Source organism: Lissotriton vulgaris, chromosome 6 (genome assembly GCF_964263255.1).
Source record: "Lissotriton vulgaris chromosome 6, aLisVul1.2, whole genome shotgun sequence".
NCBI classification, from domain to species: Eukaryota; Metazoa; Chordata; class Amphibia; order Caudata; family Salamandridae; genus Lissotriton; species Lissotriton vulgaris.
The window spans coordinates 1,529,648,365-1,529,662,376 of record NC_141694.1 but is presented as its reverse complement, the minus strand read 5'-3'; the positions used below and the strand labels follow the sequence as shown (position 1 = coordinate 1,529,662,376).

The window sequence follows — 14,012 nt, the reverse complement described above, 5'->3', positions numbered from 1 at the left end:
GTCACTTGTGGGATCCATTTAGGGCGGGAGGTCTGTCCTTCTTTTCCTGCTTCCTTTTAAGGTTCATTACAGTCTTACATTGTTGTCAGAAAATACAGTCATGTCACTGGTTTATATCCTCTGCCCTATCTTTCAGAGTCAGACATTTTGATTGACATGCTGTTAAGCAGGGTCCTTCTCTTTACTCCTTCACTGTTGTTCAGTTGTGCATTGCTGTTCTTCATACTGTGTCCTTCGCTTCTCCTGCTCACTCTTGGAAGGGGTTTGGTGCTTTACTCTTGGGATATTCACAGAGACTTTCTCCTCCTTGGAAATGTGGTGGTTATGTGGCCATGGGGCAGGGCAGCCGTATTTGATATGGAAGAAGCGCAACATTCACTAGTTTGAAAATGAAAAATAGCCTTCTACCTCGATATGAAAAAAGGGATACCTCTCTATATCTCAAGTGAACACTCACCTCAGTATGTAAGGACTGGAACGAGGAAGCCGAGGACTCGGAATAATGAAGATCACTAGTAAGTAATCATGACATTCCTAACCACTTAAATCGTAGAATCTGAGCTTGGAAAGTCGATGAGTAATTATATAGGCTCTCTTCTGTTGACTGTTCATTTGGGAGGGTATTCATATACGTTTTTCATAATTAGAGGGTGTGGGAACATCCATCTACTCCCTTAATGCCTGGTTTTAGTGATCTTCCCACCTCAGAGTCAGAATTCCCCTTTACATATGGAATTCATTAATAGAGGACATTGTTATCCTGATTTTCTGAACACAGTTCATATGGCTGAGATACCCGCCACCCCCTCTCAACACAATCCCCAAGAATTGGGAAACCGGAAACCGTTCTTGAACTTTTGGAAGGCGGGAAGGGAGTCACCCTTCCCGGCCGTATTTATTTAAAATATGAAACAAAATTAAAACATTAAAATAACAGTTTCATATTATGTACAATTTCATTTCCACATTACGATGTTTGGCTAACCTTAACAGATATCTAATACAAAGGTTCTCCTAGCCGAACTAACATCCTACAAAACATTTGACTTGAAATTGTACATCCTAACGTTAAGGGCCAACGGCAAGGTCGTAACCGGTGTCAGATCCCTAAACCAGAAATACCCCCCTCACTTGTGAGAGGAGTGACCGCACAGAGGCGTACCTCAAGTGCATCTACCAATTTCCCTTTGTACTTGACGGGGGCCCCAATAAACTCGACGCCATTTAACGGTCGTTCGAGGACTCGTGTGAGGTGTCTAAAAGGTAGCGTAAACCCCCTCCCGCACCCCACACAACTTACCCATCTGCCGTCGCAGATGTCCTGGCCCCGGGAAATTCCCCAGGAGGGGCCGTAGCCCCTCCTATCCAGGAAGGGGCCTTGACCACCTTTCCTTTCCTTCCGGCGGCCTCTCCTTAGACAGGACCGCCTCCCCGTTGAGGGGCCAATTGGCCACCTCCCCCGCGCGCTCCCATCCGTAATGGGTGACGCCCCCTCATAGGGATCTTCGAATTACTGCTCACCGATCATGACCTTACCGCCCGACCAAAATAAATACGACAAGTCTAACTAAGTTACTAAGATTACAAAGCAAACATCACTTATTACCAAGCGTGAATACTGCTCAATCCTTGTTCCAAAACTTTATTTGCGAAATATACTGAAAATAACCAATCTTTATTGCATCTTAAGAAATTTCACGATATCATCACAACCTGTAAGAAAACAGAGAAAACAAAAGATACTATATCAACTGTATTCACAACGAATCGCTGTCCTCAGGGGCTGGTGGGTGGGTCAAAATTGGCTCTTCGTTCCGTCTCGAGCTCACGTGCAGCGGGGAGGTGCAGCTTCAGAGCACAGGAACAAGAGGATGCTTTCTTGGCTTCCGCTCCTTTTATCCGTCTTCAGGGTGGGCGTGAACCCGCCCCCGCCTGCCTCCGAGGGCGTGGCCGGCCGCGTCGGTGTCTAGGCCAGCCCACTCTAGGGCGGGAAAAAGGCGCGCCCCGGCTACGCCGCTTCGGGCATATCAGCCGAGACTCGCCTCCCGCCCAAGATGGCTTCCCGGGGGGATCGAGGTACTCCACCATACGTTCGGGGGGACCGAATGGTCGCCCCTTTCCATATGGCTGAGATACCCGCCACCCCCTCTCAACACAATCCCCAAGAATTGGGAAACCGGAAACCGTTCTTGAACTTTTGGAAGGCGGGAAGGGAGTCACCCTTCCCGGCCGTATTTATTTAAAATATGAAACAAAATTAAAACATTAAAATAACAGTTTCATATTATGTACAATTTCATTTCCACATTACGATGTTTGGCTAACCTTAACAGATCTCTAATACAAAGGCTCTCCTAGCCGAACTAACATCCTACAAAACATTTGACTTGAAATTGTACATCCTAACGTTAAGGGCCAACGGCAAGGTCGTAACCGGTGTCAGATCCCTAAACCAGAAATACCCCCCTCACTTGTGAGAGGAGTGACCGCACAGAGGCGTACCTCAAGTGCATCTACCAATTTCCCTTTGTACTTGACGGGGGCCCCAATAAACTCGACGCCATTTAACGGTCGTTCGAGGACTCGTGTGAGGTGTCTAAAAGGTAGCGTAAACCCCCTCCCGCACCCCACACAACTTACCCATCTGCCGTCGCAGATGTCCTGGCCCCGGGAAATTCCCCAGGAGGGGCCGTAGCCCCTCCTATCCAGGAAGGGGCCTTGACCACCTTTCCTTTCCTTCCGGCGGCCTCTCCTTAGACAGGACCGCCTCCCCATTGAGGGGCCAATTGGCCACCTCCCCCGCGCGCTCCCATCCGTAATGGGTGACGCCCCCTCATAGGGATCTTCGAATTACTGCTCACCGATCATGACCTTACCGCCAAAGGCCGGATAGTTGACCGGCTATCCGGACCCCCCACAACACTCCTGCCTAAAGGTCATGTCATAAAGTCTTTAGCCAGGCTATCAGGTCTCCTATGAGTAACTCGTTCCCCATCCGGGACAAATGAACACCATCCCCCGAATACATACTGTCCCCTTTAATACAACCATGCGAAATAGAATGCAGTGTACTTGAACGGAACAATCTACTCACTTTATTATTAATTTTCCTTACTGAATGATTCAGAGCAGAAACAGAAATAGCCCCCCGCCACACTTTTCGTGGGATCATATGGGACCATGCAATTGTGCACCCTGGAACTCTTCTCGCCAACCAACTTACCGTGGAAAGCATCGCCTCAAGAAGAAGTCGTCTACCAGTGGTCACCAAATCATTGCCCCCAAGATGTACTATGACTACAGACGGCGGTGACCTCGTCCGCCCTAACAAACCCTCGAAAAATGATCGAAACTGGTCAATACAGAGCCCGCCCTTTCCGTAGAAGGACACACTGTACCCGTATTCCCCAGCCACGTGAATCATGTCACCTGCTTTGAATACGTCCGCGGCACGCCTCACGTATGAGTGGCCCACGACCCACACCTCCTTTTTCACAGCCGGTAATGTCTGACCGCTGGCCCCCCGGTGTCGGGTCGGCTCCACAGTCCGCCCCGCCTCGTAGGCTTGCGCAACTGAAAACCAAACAAAAACAAGAAGCGTGAGTACATCATTACAGCTTCACAACATGTGCAACCGCACATACCTCTTATAACAGTTCGAGGACCAACGCCCCACACGTTTTACTTGTTCAACATTCAGACCCCTGGCTGTAGCCTCCGTAGCAGCCCCTATCCGAAAGGAATGGGTCCCAAAGTCGCCGGGGTTCAAGCCCGCGGCCGAAATCGACATCGCAAGCACCCGCTGAAACTGAAACCTCGTCAGTGGGGTGGCGTCAGCGTGTCTTAACAAGGTCCCCCCCCATGCTGCCACCCTCTGCGCTAAATATTCCTCTACACACACAATAGGGCACATGGAAGACCCGGGGATCCTCTGGATGATTACGCAGTCCCCGATTGCACCCTGATCGGATTTGGACCTGACAAACGAGACCGTCATTGTCTCCTCCCTGACCTGAATGTGTTCCCGGCACAGTCCCCCCATCGTATCCTGCTTGTTCTTTGCCACTAATTCGCTTACCCGCATAGCCCCATGGAATGCTAATGCAAATGCGGCTCGGAACAACACTGCTTCGTACTGGGATGAACATGTTACCGGTAGCACGGACAATAACAGGGCCAACCTATCCAGACCTATCGGGTGCCTATCGTCTACTCTGCGACCCTCAAGGCGTTGCCACCCATGTAGCGCTTTCTGCACAACGAAAGACGCTGTCGGGTCCTGGATCCCATGAGCCCTTGCCATGAAGGAAATGGCGGCCCGATGCCTCTGGGCCGTAGCTACTGACTTGCCTGCCTGATGTAAAGAGAGCAGGAATCTCACTACAAACTCTTCCTGACCCCAAAGCTCCCCCCGGCAGTACCCAAAAAGGCCCAATAGGAACGGAACGCCCCTTCATATGCCTTCCTCGTCCTGGGTGCTAAACTCTCTCCCACGAGGTCTTGTAGTTCGGGGCACCGAGAGACCAGAGAGCTTCGGGAAAGGGTGCCACCACCGGGTCCGCTGTGGGCAGAAAACCCCAGAAGGCCTGCATACGGAAACGAGAAAGCGCATCAGCCGCTTGGTTCATCACCCCCGGCACGTGTCGCGCCCTAAACAGTACATTCAGTTGCATGCACAACAACACAATTTCCTTGAGCAGTCTCAGAATCAATTTGCATCGTGCTGCCTGACTATTGATACACTCAACCACGGTCATGTTATCAGACCAGAACACCACAGAGTGATCCCTAAACCCTTCTGGCCATGTTTTCAAAGCCACCAGAATAGGGAACAGTTCGAGAAAAGCAATGTTACTCGTCAACCCGCACTCATGCCACCATGACGGCCATTTTTGAGCCGACCATTGTGTACCCAATATGGCGCCAAAACCCATACTCCCCGCCGAGTCTGTCCAAAGCCCCAACTCCTCGGAAGACACCGCTGGTTTGTTCCAGACAATTCGACCATTGAAATCCGCCAGGAATGCAATCCAAATGCGCATGTCCTGGCGAACCTCTGCCGAGAGTCTCGTGCGATGATGTCCTTCCTTCAAGCCGACCATGGATTGTGCAATCGAGCGGGAAAAAGGGCGCGCCATCGGCATTACTCTTAGGGCAAAATTCAACTGACCCACCACCTGTTGCAATTGATGCAGGTTTACTTTCGTTGCACGAATACATGTCTCAAGGGATAACCTGAATTTTAACACTTTTTCCTTGGGTAATCGAAAACAACCTTCCACCGAGTCGAGCTCGATCCCCAGAAACTCGATCAAGGTCGAGGGACCCACAGTCTTACCTGGCGCCAATGGCACACCGAATTGATTCATTAGGACACAAAATTCATGTAATGCCTGTCCACACTCAGAATCCCCGGCTGCCCCCAAAAACAGAAAGTCATCGAGATAGTGCATAACATGTTGAAAACCTGTCTTCCTCGTGAATACCCACTGCAGAAAACAACTGAACTTCTCGAAATAGGCACATGAAATCGAGCATCCCATTGGCATACATCTATCCATGTAATAGCGACCCTGAAACTGAAAACCAAGGAGACGCTGATCGTCTGGGTGTACCGGGAGCAACCGGAACGCTGACTCGATGTCCGATTTGGCCATCAGCGTCCCGGGCCCCAGGCGATTCAACATGGCAATGGCCTCATCGAAAGATGCGTACCGCACCGAACATACTTCCGGGTCTATCGCGTCATTCACGGAAAGACCACGTGGGGCTGACAAATTATGTATCAGCCGAAACTCACCCGGGTCCTTCTTGGGGACCACCCCTAGAGGAGAACACACAAAGTTAGCAACCGGTGGCAAATCGAATGGACCGGCGACACGACCTCGAGTCACCTCTTTCCCAATCTTTACCTGCACCACCGCCGTGTGCTGTAAGACCGACATTTGATTCTTACAGTTTGGTACCCCCTGAAAATCCCCCACTGGGATGCGGAAACCATATGAAAACCCGTTCCGTAACACCCCAGCGGAAGCATGATCCGGGTATTCGCTGAGCCACAGGAATCATTGCCATGGTATCAATCGGGGTCGGTAAAGGCGCCCCTCGGACTATATTAGACCTGTTTGGCGCCTCCCTTACCACCGTTATCACCCGTTTTGGCTCTGCACATGGACTCAGGATGGGATGGCTGCCCGCACCCCCCACACTCATGTCTGAATTTGCATGACCCCTGGGGCCTGGTACATTTGCCTCTGTTAAAATTCCAACAGATCCCCCTTTTACCTGTGTTGCCACTCAGCTTCGAGTGGTACTCGTTACCTGCACCCGTCCGAAAGGGTGTCCCAGAGTTTTGGCGGGAGGATTCCCCCCCGTTACTCCCTACTAATGGCACCTTCAACATCCCTGTACTCTCCATTTTTTGCCAAGACACGGAGTCGTAACAATCCCAAGACAACAATGGGTTGTGTTCTTTAGCTTTTCTAAACAGATTATCATAGCAGAACCACTGATTACCCCCATATGCCACAGAATACTCCATAATACGCGACTGATAAATGGGTAACTCGGTCAACAACTCAGGCCTGCGCTCACCCATGATGGAAGTAAAAATGCCCCACGCTCTGCCCCAAGTACCAATGGTCTCGTCGACCTTAAAGGCGGCCATTTTTGCGCGCCAAACACTCGGATGCATGAGCTCCTTTTGACTCTTCACATGCTCGATCTCGTAATGGTCGGTAAGCAATGAAAACATGTTTACATATTTATCCGCCCAAATCAATTCCTTGATTTCTTGTGGGACGTGCTGGGCAATCTTCTCCTTTCGAGAAGGTACAGACCCCTCCCCCGCAATCGGCAATGGCCGCTTACCTGAAGTAGACCCCACGCTTGTCGCCGAACTTGGGTCTGCTGTACTTCCAGCCGCCGGAACCTGTGGGGGAACAGAAGATGGCGCCTTCGCAGCCTCCCTAGATTCCCGCAGTTGCCTCATTACTGCCCGGGCGTTGTCAGCCGTGGCGCCCTCGCTATCGTTTCCCAACCACGCTGCCAATTGTGCCGCTAACTCGGGGGGCATATCCTCCCTGTTCACGGGGGTGACCACCACAGGGATTGGATTCCCCTCTTTCGGCACCGGGGTTGGCTCCTCTCGTAGGGTTTCGGGAACCGGGGTCTCTCCCCCAAGTGCTCCCCTTCTGGGCCTCTTGCTTTTTCCACCTGGGATTGTTCCCTGTAAAGGCCGTTTCGGTCCTCCCTCCCCGTCCTTAGCCTCAACCTTTTTCTTCAGATCGGCTATCTCCTTCATGAGTATGCGGAGCATCTCCTCGGTACCGACCCGCTTTCCGACTTTCTTGGGCATTCTCAGACGGGATATCTGTAAGACAAAAGAGAGATTACAACGCTCAAAATTGGCTCTTCGTTCCGTCTTGAGCTCACGTGCAGCGGGGAGGTGCAGCTTCAGAGCACAGGAACAAGAGGATGCTTTCTTGGCTTCCGCTCCTTTTATCCGTCTTCAGGGTGGGCGTGAACCCGCCCCCGCCTGCCTCCGAGGGCGTGGCCGGCCGCGTCGGTGTCTAGGCCAGCCCACTCTAGGGCAGGAAAAAGGCGCGCCCCGGCTACGCCGCTTCGGGCATACCAGCCGAGACTCGCCTCCCGCCCAAGATGGCTTCCCGGGGGGATCGAGGTACTCCACCATACGTTCGGGGGGACCGAATGGTCGCCCCTTTCCAATTACACCATTTCAACTCTCAGATTTTTCCCACTGCTTTTAAACGATTTTAGCCTTCTGTTGATGAGTCAAGATTTACAGTAAGCTTGATTTTTTGAAGTGGATATCTGTTTTTAAGCTTGTTTTGATAAGATAGTAAGTCTTCCTTTTCATCAAGATGGTGTCTAACAATTATATTATAAACAGTTGTTAAAGTTAAACCAGGATTCTTGGGCAATATGCATTGAGAACTGAAGGCACCACTGCCTTACCTTGGATCGCCTTGGATCTCACCTTGCATCATAGCTAAGTTATTGTAAAGAAGCCCACAATGTCCTTCTTCACTGGCTGATAAAACAAATACATGGATTTACAGTAGTTCATGAAAAAAGCTTAACACCCACACTTGACCTATTCAACGTGAAATCTTTCTTGCCCAAGTAAGGTTCTGGGCACTATGCTTATTGTCAGCTATGCACAAAAGATAATTCTCATTCCCACACATTATATAGAAAATACTGAAACACCTTGTTGACATATCTCTCCTGGGAGGCAGTGTAAAGTTCTTTGGATTAATTTTGCCAAAGTCTTGCCAGTGGCGATATGGCATCTACTATGTTCTTGGAGCTTTCTTTACTAGTGAATGGATAACCAGCATGTCCAGAACGAACGTTTCAACACTTTTTGCTCGCTCCCACTCTCTCTCTCATCTTATCCTGTCTCCATGTCAGTTGTTCACCAGCAGCAAGCCCAAATCATCGTTCGACTCCCTTCTTGGCTTCAGTATAATTGAGATGTCATGAACGCTGCAATAAATGTGGTCTTTCCGTGCCTCAGAAAGTCATTCCTCTGGACAATTTTCCTCCATAGTTGTTTCACCATAATGTATACTTTGTAGGTCTTCTGGCCATGGGTTTCCATATAGTGCTTCATGACAGAATGAACCATCGAATTGCAGATCTTACTAGTTAATGAATAGCATTTCCGGGTACGTAAAGCTCCACATTTACCCTGACCTGCCCCTTGGTCTGTCTTAGCAGACCCATGATTTAGCATTATCAGAATTCTTATCTTCCAAAGGGTAGAGTCTTAGACCACAGTCAACTGCCTTTTTAAAACACATCTAGGAATTTTTAAACATCCTCTTCAATTATGGCTTATGGTCAGGTGAAGACATCAAGGCATGCATCAATCTTCTGTAACTTAAAGCCATGGTCAGGGTTCTGAAAGTCTTTCTCCCAGTTCTCCAAGGAGGTAGCTCTGGCCAATCATCTGGTGTCAAATAGGCTGGTGGTTGAATGCAAGTTGAAAGTCTTCTTTTGCTTTGTTTGAACATAAATCGCTAACAGATACTTGCTATATATATTACTGTTGCTAATGCGGACTGCTGATTTTGCCGCAGTCTTGTAAAATTCTACTGTACTGAACAGCCAGCCTCTGACGAGGAGAGCTAGATCCTTCCCACTCCCATTCCTCTTCATTGCAAGCTCACTTTTTGTCCAATTCTTCCAGCTGCGGATTGTTGAGTGCATTAAAAACTCTGAACAAGACCTCTGTAGAAAGAGTAAACAATGCAAGCCCTGGAATACATTGTCTAGCAGTCTTTCCATTTTTTACATGTGTGATTTGTGCAGAGAATATTGCATTGTTGTTATGTTTTATCCTTCGGTCCTGCAGTGCTACCTGCCCTGATTGTTTTACAATATGTACAATTACATACGCTATTTCTCCAATAAAGAGGCTGCAGCCTGATCAAGTCTGTCACCTGATGATTATTTCCCTGGCCTACCCACATGTCTCACATGTACAGTGAGAGACAGCTCCTAGTAGTCTATTGTCAAAGATCTATTGTGGACAGTAGTAATACTTCAAGTGAGCTGTGGGTCATCACATTTCTTACCACTGGTTGTCTTTTTAAACTTAAGTTTAACTTAAGTTTGTCTTGAGTTTAATTTAAGACAACATCCACACTTAAGAGAAAATACTAATTTAAGAGTAAATCCTAATTTAGGACAAAATCCTAATTTAAGACTACTAAATGCCTTCTGTGAATACCAAAAGCAGTAAGTTTAGGATTTTGTCATAAGTTAGTTCTGTGAATCGGCCCCTAGATTTGGTTCAGTTATTTTGTACTATAAACTTAATCTGCATTTAGCATACTACCAGTTACCATTTTATTGGAAAGGGGCGACCACTCGGTCCCCCCGAACGTATGGCAGAGTACCTCGATCCCCCCGGGAAGCCATTTTGGGCGGGAGGCGCGTCTCGGCTGGTATGCCCGAAGCGGCGTAGCCGGGGCGCGCTCTTTCCCGCCCTAGAGTGGGCTGGCCTAGACACTGACGCGGCTGGCCACGCCCTCGGGGCAGGCGGGGGCGGGTTTACGCCCGCCCTGAAGACGGATAAAAAGGGACGCAAGACCGGAAGACATCCTCTTGTTCCTGTGCTCTGAAGCTGCACCTCCTCGCTGCACGTGAGCTCGAGACGGAACGAAGAGCCAATTTTGAGCGTTGTAATCTTTCTTTTGTCTTACAGATACTCTGTCGGAGAAATGCCCAAGAAAGGCGGGAAGAGAATGACGACCGAACAGATGGTTCGGGTCCTCATGAAGGAGATGACTGAGCTGAAGAAGCGGGTAGCGGAGAGAGACGGGGAAGGGGGGCCGGAGCGTCCGTCGGCTGGAGCAGCTCCGGGAGGAAGAGCCAAGAGGCCAAGGAGGGGACCAGCTGGGGGAGACGCCCCGGTTCCCTGTACCCCGCTCGAAGCGCCAACCCCAGTACCAGTGGAGGGGAATCCGATTCCTGTGGTGGTCACCCCGGTGTCCAACGAGGATATGCCGCCCGAGCTGGCAGCACAACTTGCAGCGTGGTTGGGCGACAGTAGTAAGGGCGCCACGGCTGCCGAGGCCCAGGCGCTGATGAAGCAATTACGCGAGAAACGGGATGCAGCCAAGGCGTCCGCGCCGGTTGCAGTTGTTGACAAGCCGCAAGGGACGATTGCGACCGCAGATGCAGCGTCCGGTGCAGGTAAGCGGCCATTGCCGATTGCGAGGGATGAGTCAGCACCCTCTCGTAGAGAAAGGTTGGGTCAACATGTGCCTTTGGCAATTAAGGAGAAGATTTGGGCGGGGGAGTACGTGAACATCTTCTCGTTGCTTGTTGATCATTATGAGGTGGAGCATGTTATGGGTCAGAAAGATCTTATGCATCCGAGTGTTTGGCGCGCAAAAATGGCCGCCTTTAAAGTAAATGAGACTATCGGCAATTGGGGCAATGCATGGGGAATTTTTACGTCAATCTTGGGGGAACGTAGGCCCGAGTTGCTTTCCGAGTTGCCGACCTATCAGTCAAGAATCATGGGGTACTCGACATCACACCAGGGTATCCATTGGTTCTGCTACGATAATCTTTTTAGAAAGGCAAAAGAGCATAATAAAAGCTTAACCTGGGATTGTTATGATTCTTTGACATGGGATAAAATGAAGGAGACAGGTATGTTGAAAATGCCATTGGTAGGAAGTAATGTTGGCGAATCCTCCCGCCATTATGGGGGGACGCCCTTTCGGTCAGGTACGAGTACCGACGATTACTCGAGACCTGCCGGCAATACAGGAAAAAGGGGGTTCTGCTTCAATTTCAACAAAGGTAAATGTACCAGGCCCCAGGGATCGTGTAAATTTAAACATGAATGTAGTGGGTGCGGGTCGTCCCATCCTGAGTCCACGTGCAGAGCCAAAACGGGTGATAACGGGGGGAGAGGAGGCGCCAAACAGGTCTAACGTAGTCCGAGGGGCGCCTTTACCTACCCCGATTGATACCTTGGCGATGATTCCCTGGCTCAGTGAATACCCGGATCGTACTTCTGCTGGGGTGCTGCGGAACGGATTTTCGAATGGTTTCCGCATCCCGGTAGGGGACTTTCAGGGCGTGGAGAAGTGTAAAAATCAACTTTCCGTCCTGCAACATACGACCGTGGTTCAGGAAAAGATCCGGAAAGAGGTTACTCGAGGTCGGGTCGCCGGCCCATTTAGTGTACCCCCGGTACAGAATTTTGTTTGTTCTCCTTTAGGGGTGGTCCCCAAGAAGGACCCGGGTGAGTTTCGACTGATTCATAATTTGTCAGCTCCACGTGGTCTTTCTGTAAACGATGCAATAGACCCAGAAGTGTGTTCGGTGCGGTACGCATCCTTCGATGAGGCCGTAGCCATTTTGAATCGCCTGGGGCCCGGGGCGCTGATGGCGAAGTCAGATATCGAGTCAGCGTTCCGGTTGCTCCCGGTACACCCGGACGATCAGCGTCTCCTAGGTTTTATGTTTCAGGGTTATTATTACATGGATAAGTGTATGCCGATGGGGTGCTCTATATCTTGTGCTTATTTCGAGAAATTCAGTAGTTTTCTACAATGGGTCTTCACAAAGAAGACGGGTTTCCAACATGTAATGCATTACCTTGATGATTTTCTGTTCCTTGGGGCAGCCGGGGATCTCGAATGTGGCCGGGCCTTGGCCGAATTTTGTGTATTAATGAAGCAGTTTGGTGTGCCATTGGCACCAGGTAAGACGGTGGGTCCTGCGACTTGCCTCGAGTTTCTGGGGATCGAGTTAGACTCCGGAGAAGGTTGTTTTCGTTTGCCACCTGACAAAGTGTGGAAGTTCAGGGCAGCCCTGCAAGTGTGTCTAAATGGATCTGAAGTTACGCTGCATCAGTTACAGCAGTTGGTGGGACAGTTGAACTTTGCCCTGAGAGTTATACCGATGGCCCGCCCCTTTTCTCGTTCAATTGCCCAAGCTATGGTCGGCCTAAAGGAGGGCCATCATCGCACGAGACTATCGGCTGAGGTCCGCCAGGACGTGCGTATTTGGTTAGCATTTCTGGCGGACTTTAATGGTCGAGTCATCTGGAACAAACCAGCCGTATCCTCTGAAGAGCTGGGGCTATGGACAGATTCAGCAGGTAGCATAGGTTTTGGTGCCATCTTCGGCACAAAATGGTCGGCACAAAGGTGGCCGACATGGTGGCATGACAATGGTCTGACAAGTAATATTGCTTTCCTGGAACTTTTTCCCATTTTGGTGGCCCTGAGAACCTGGCCAGAAGGGTTCAAAGATCACTCTGTGATATTTTGGTCTGACAATATGACCGTGGTCGAGTGCATCAATAGTCAGGCAGCACGATGTAAACTGATTTTAAGACTGCTCAAAGAAACTGTTTTACTGTGTATGCAACTGAATGTGCTGTTCAGAGCAAAACATGTCCCAGGGGTACTGAATCAGGCGGCTGATGCACTGTCTCGTTTTCATAGGCAGGCTTTCTCGGGTTTCCTTCCCTCAGCGGACCCAGAGCCGGCACCCTTCCCCGAAGCTCTCTGGTCTCTCGGTGCCCCGAACTTCGTCACCTCGTGGGAGAGAGTCTAGCACCACGGACGAGGAAAGCATATGAAGGGGCGTTTAGGTCCTATTTAGCCTTTTTGGGGACTGATAGAGAGAGGCTTTGGGGCCACGAGGAATGGGTAGTGAATTTTCTGATGTCCTTACGTAGGGCCGGGAAATCTGTGGCTACGGCTCAGAGGCATCGTGCTGCTATTTCCTTTGTTGCCAGGGCTCATAGTATCCAGGACCCGACAGCGTCTTTCGTTGTACAGAAAGCGCTGCGTGGGTGGCAACGCCTTGAGGGTCGCAGAGTAGACGAGAGGCGCCCGATAGGTTTGGATAGGTTGGCCCAGTTGTTGGCTACACTCCCTGCCACATGTTCATCTCAGTTTGAGGCGGTGTTGTTCCGAGCCGCTTTTACGTTAGCATTTCACGGGGGTCAATTGCCGCTGCGGGCTTGAACCCGGGCGAGTTTGGGACCCATTCCTTTCGGATAGGGGCTGCTACGGAAGCTACAGCCAGGGGTCTTAATGTTGAACAAGTGAAACGAGTGGGGCGTTGGTCCTCCAATTGTTATAAGAGGTATGTGCGGTTGCACATGTTGTAAAGCTGTAATGACGTACTCACGCCTCTTGTTTTTGTTTGGTTTTCAGTTGCGCAAGCCTACGAGGCGGGGCGGACTATGCAGTCGACCCAACACCGGGCCAGCGGTCAGACATCACCGGCTGTGAAAAAGGAGGTGTGGGTCGTGGGCCACTCATACGTGAGGCGTGCCGCGGACGTATTCAAAGCAGGTGACATGATTCACGTAGCTGGGGAATACGGGTACAGGGTGTCCTTCTACGGAAGAGGCGGTCTCTGTATTGACCAGTTTCAAGCATATTTTGAGGATTTGTTAGGGCGGACGAGGTCACCGCCGTCTATAGTCATAGTGCATTTAG

The 14,012-nt window shown here is 50.2% G+C and overlaps 1 protein-coding gene across 1 annotated transcript in view; it reads left to right on the top strand.

Annotated features, from left to right (window-relative positions):
- PAK5 (p21 (RAC1) activated kinase 5) overlaps nt 1-14,012 on the top strand; it is an 856,297-nt gene that overhangs the window by 627,746 nt on the left and 214,539 nt on the right. The window lies entirely within an intron of this gene.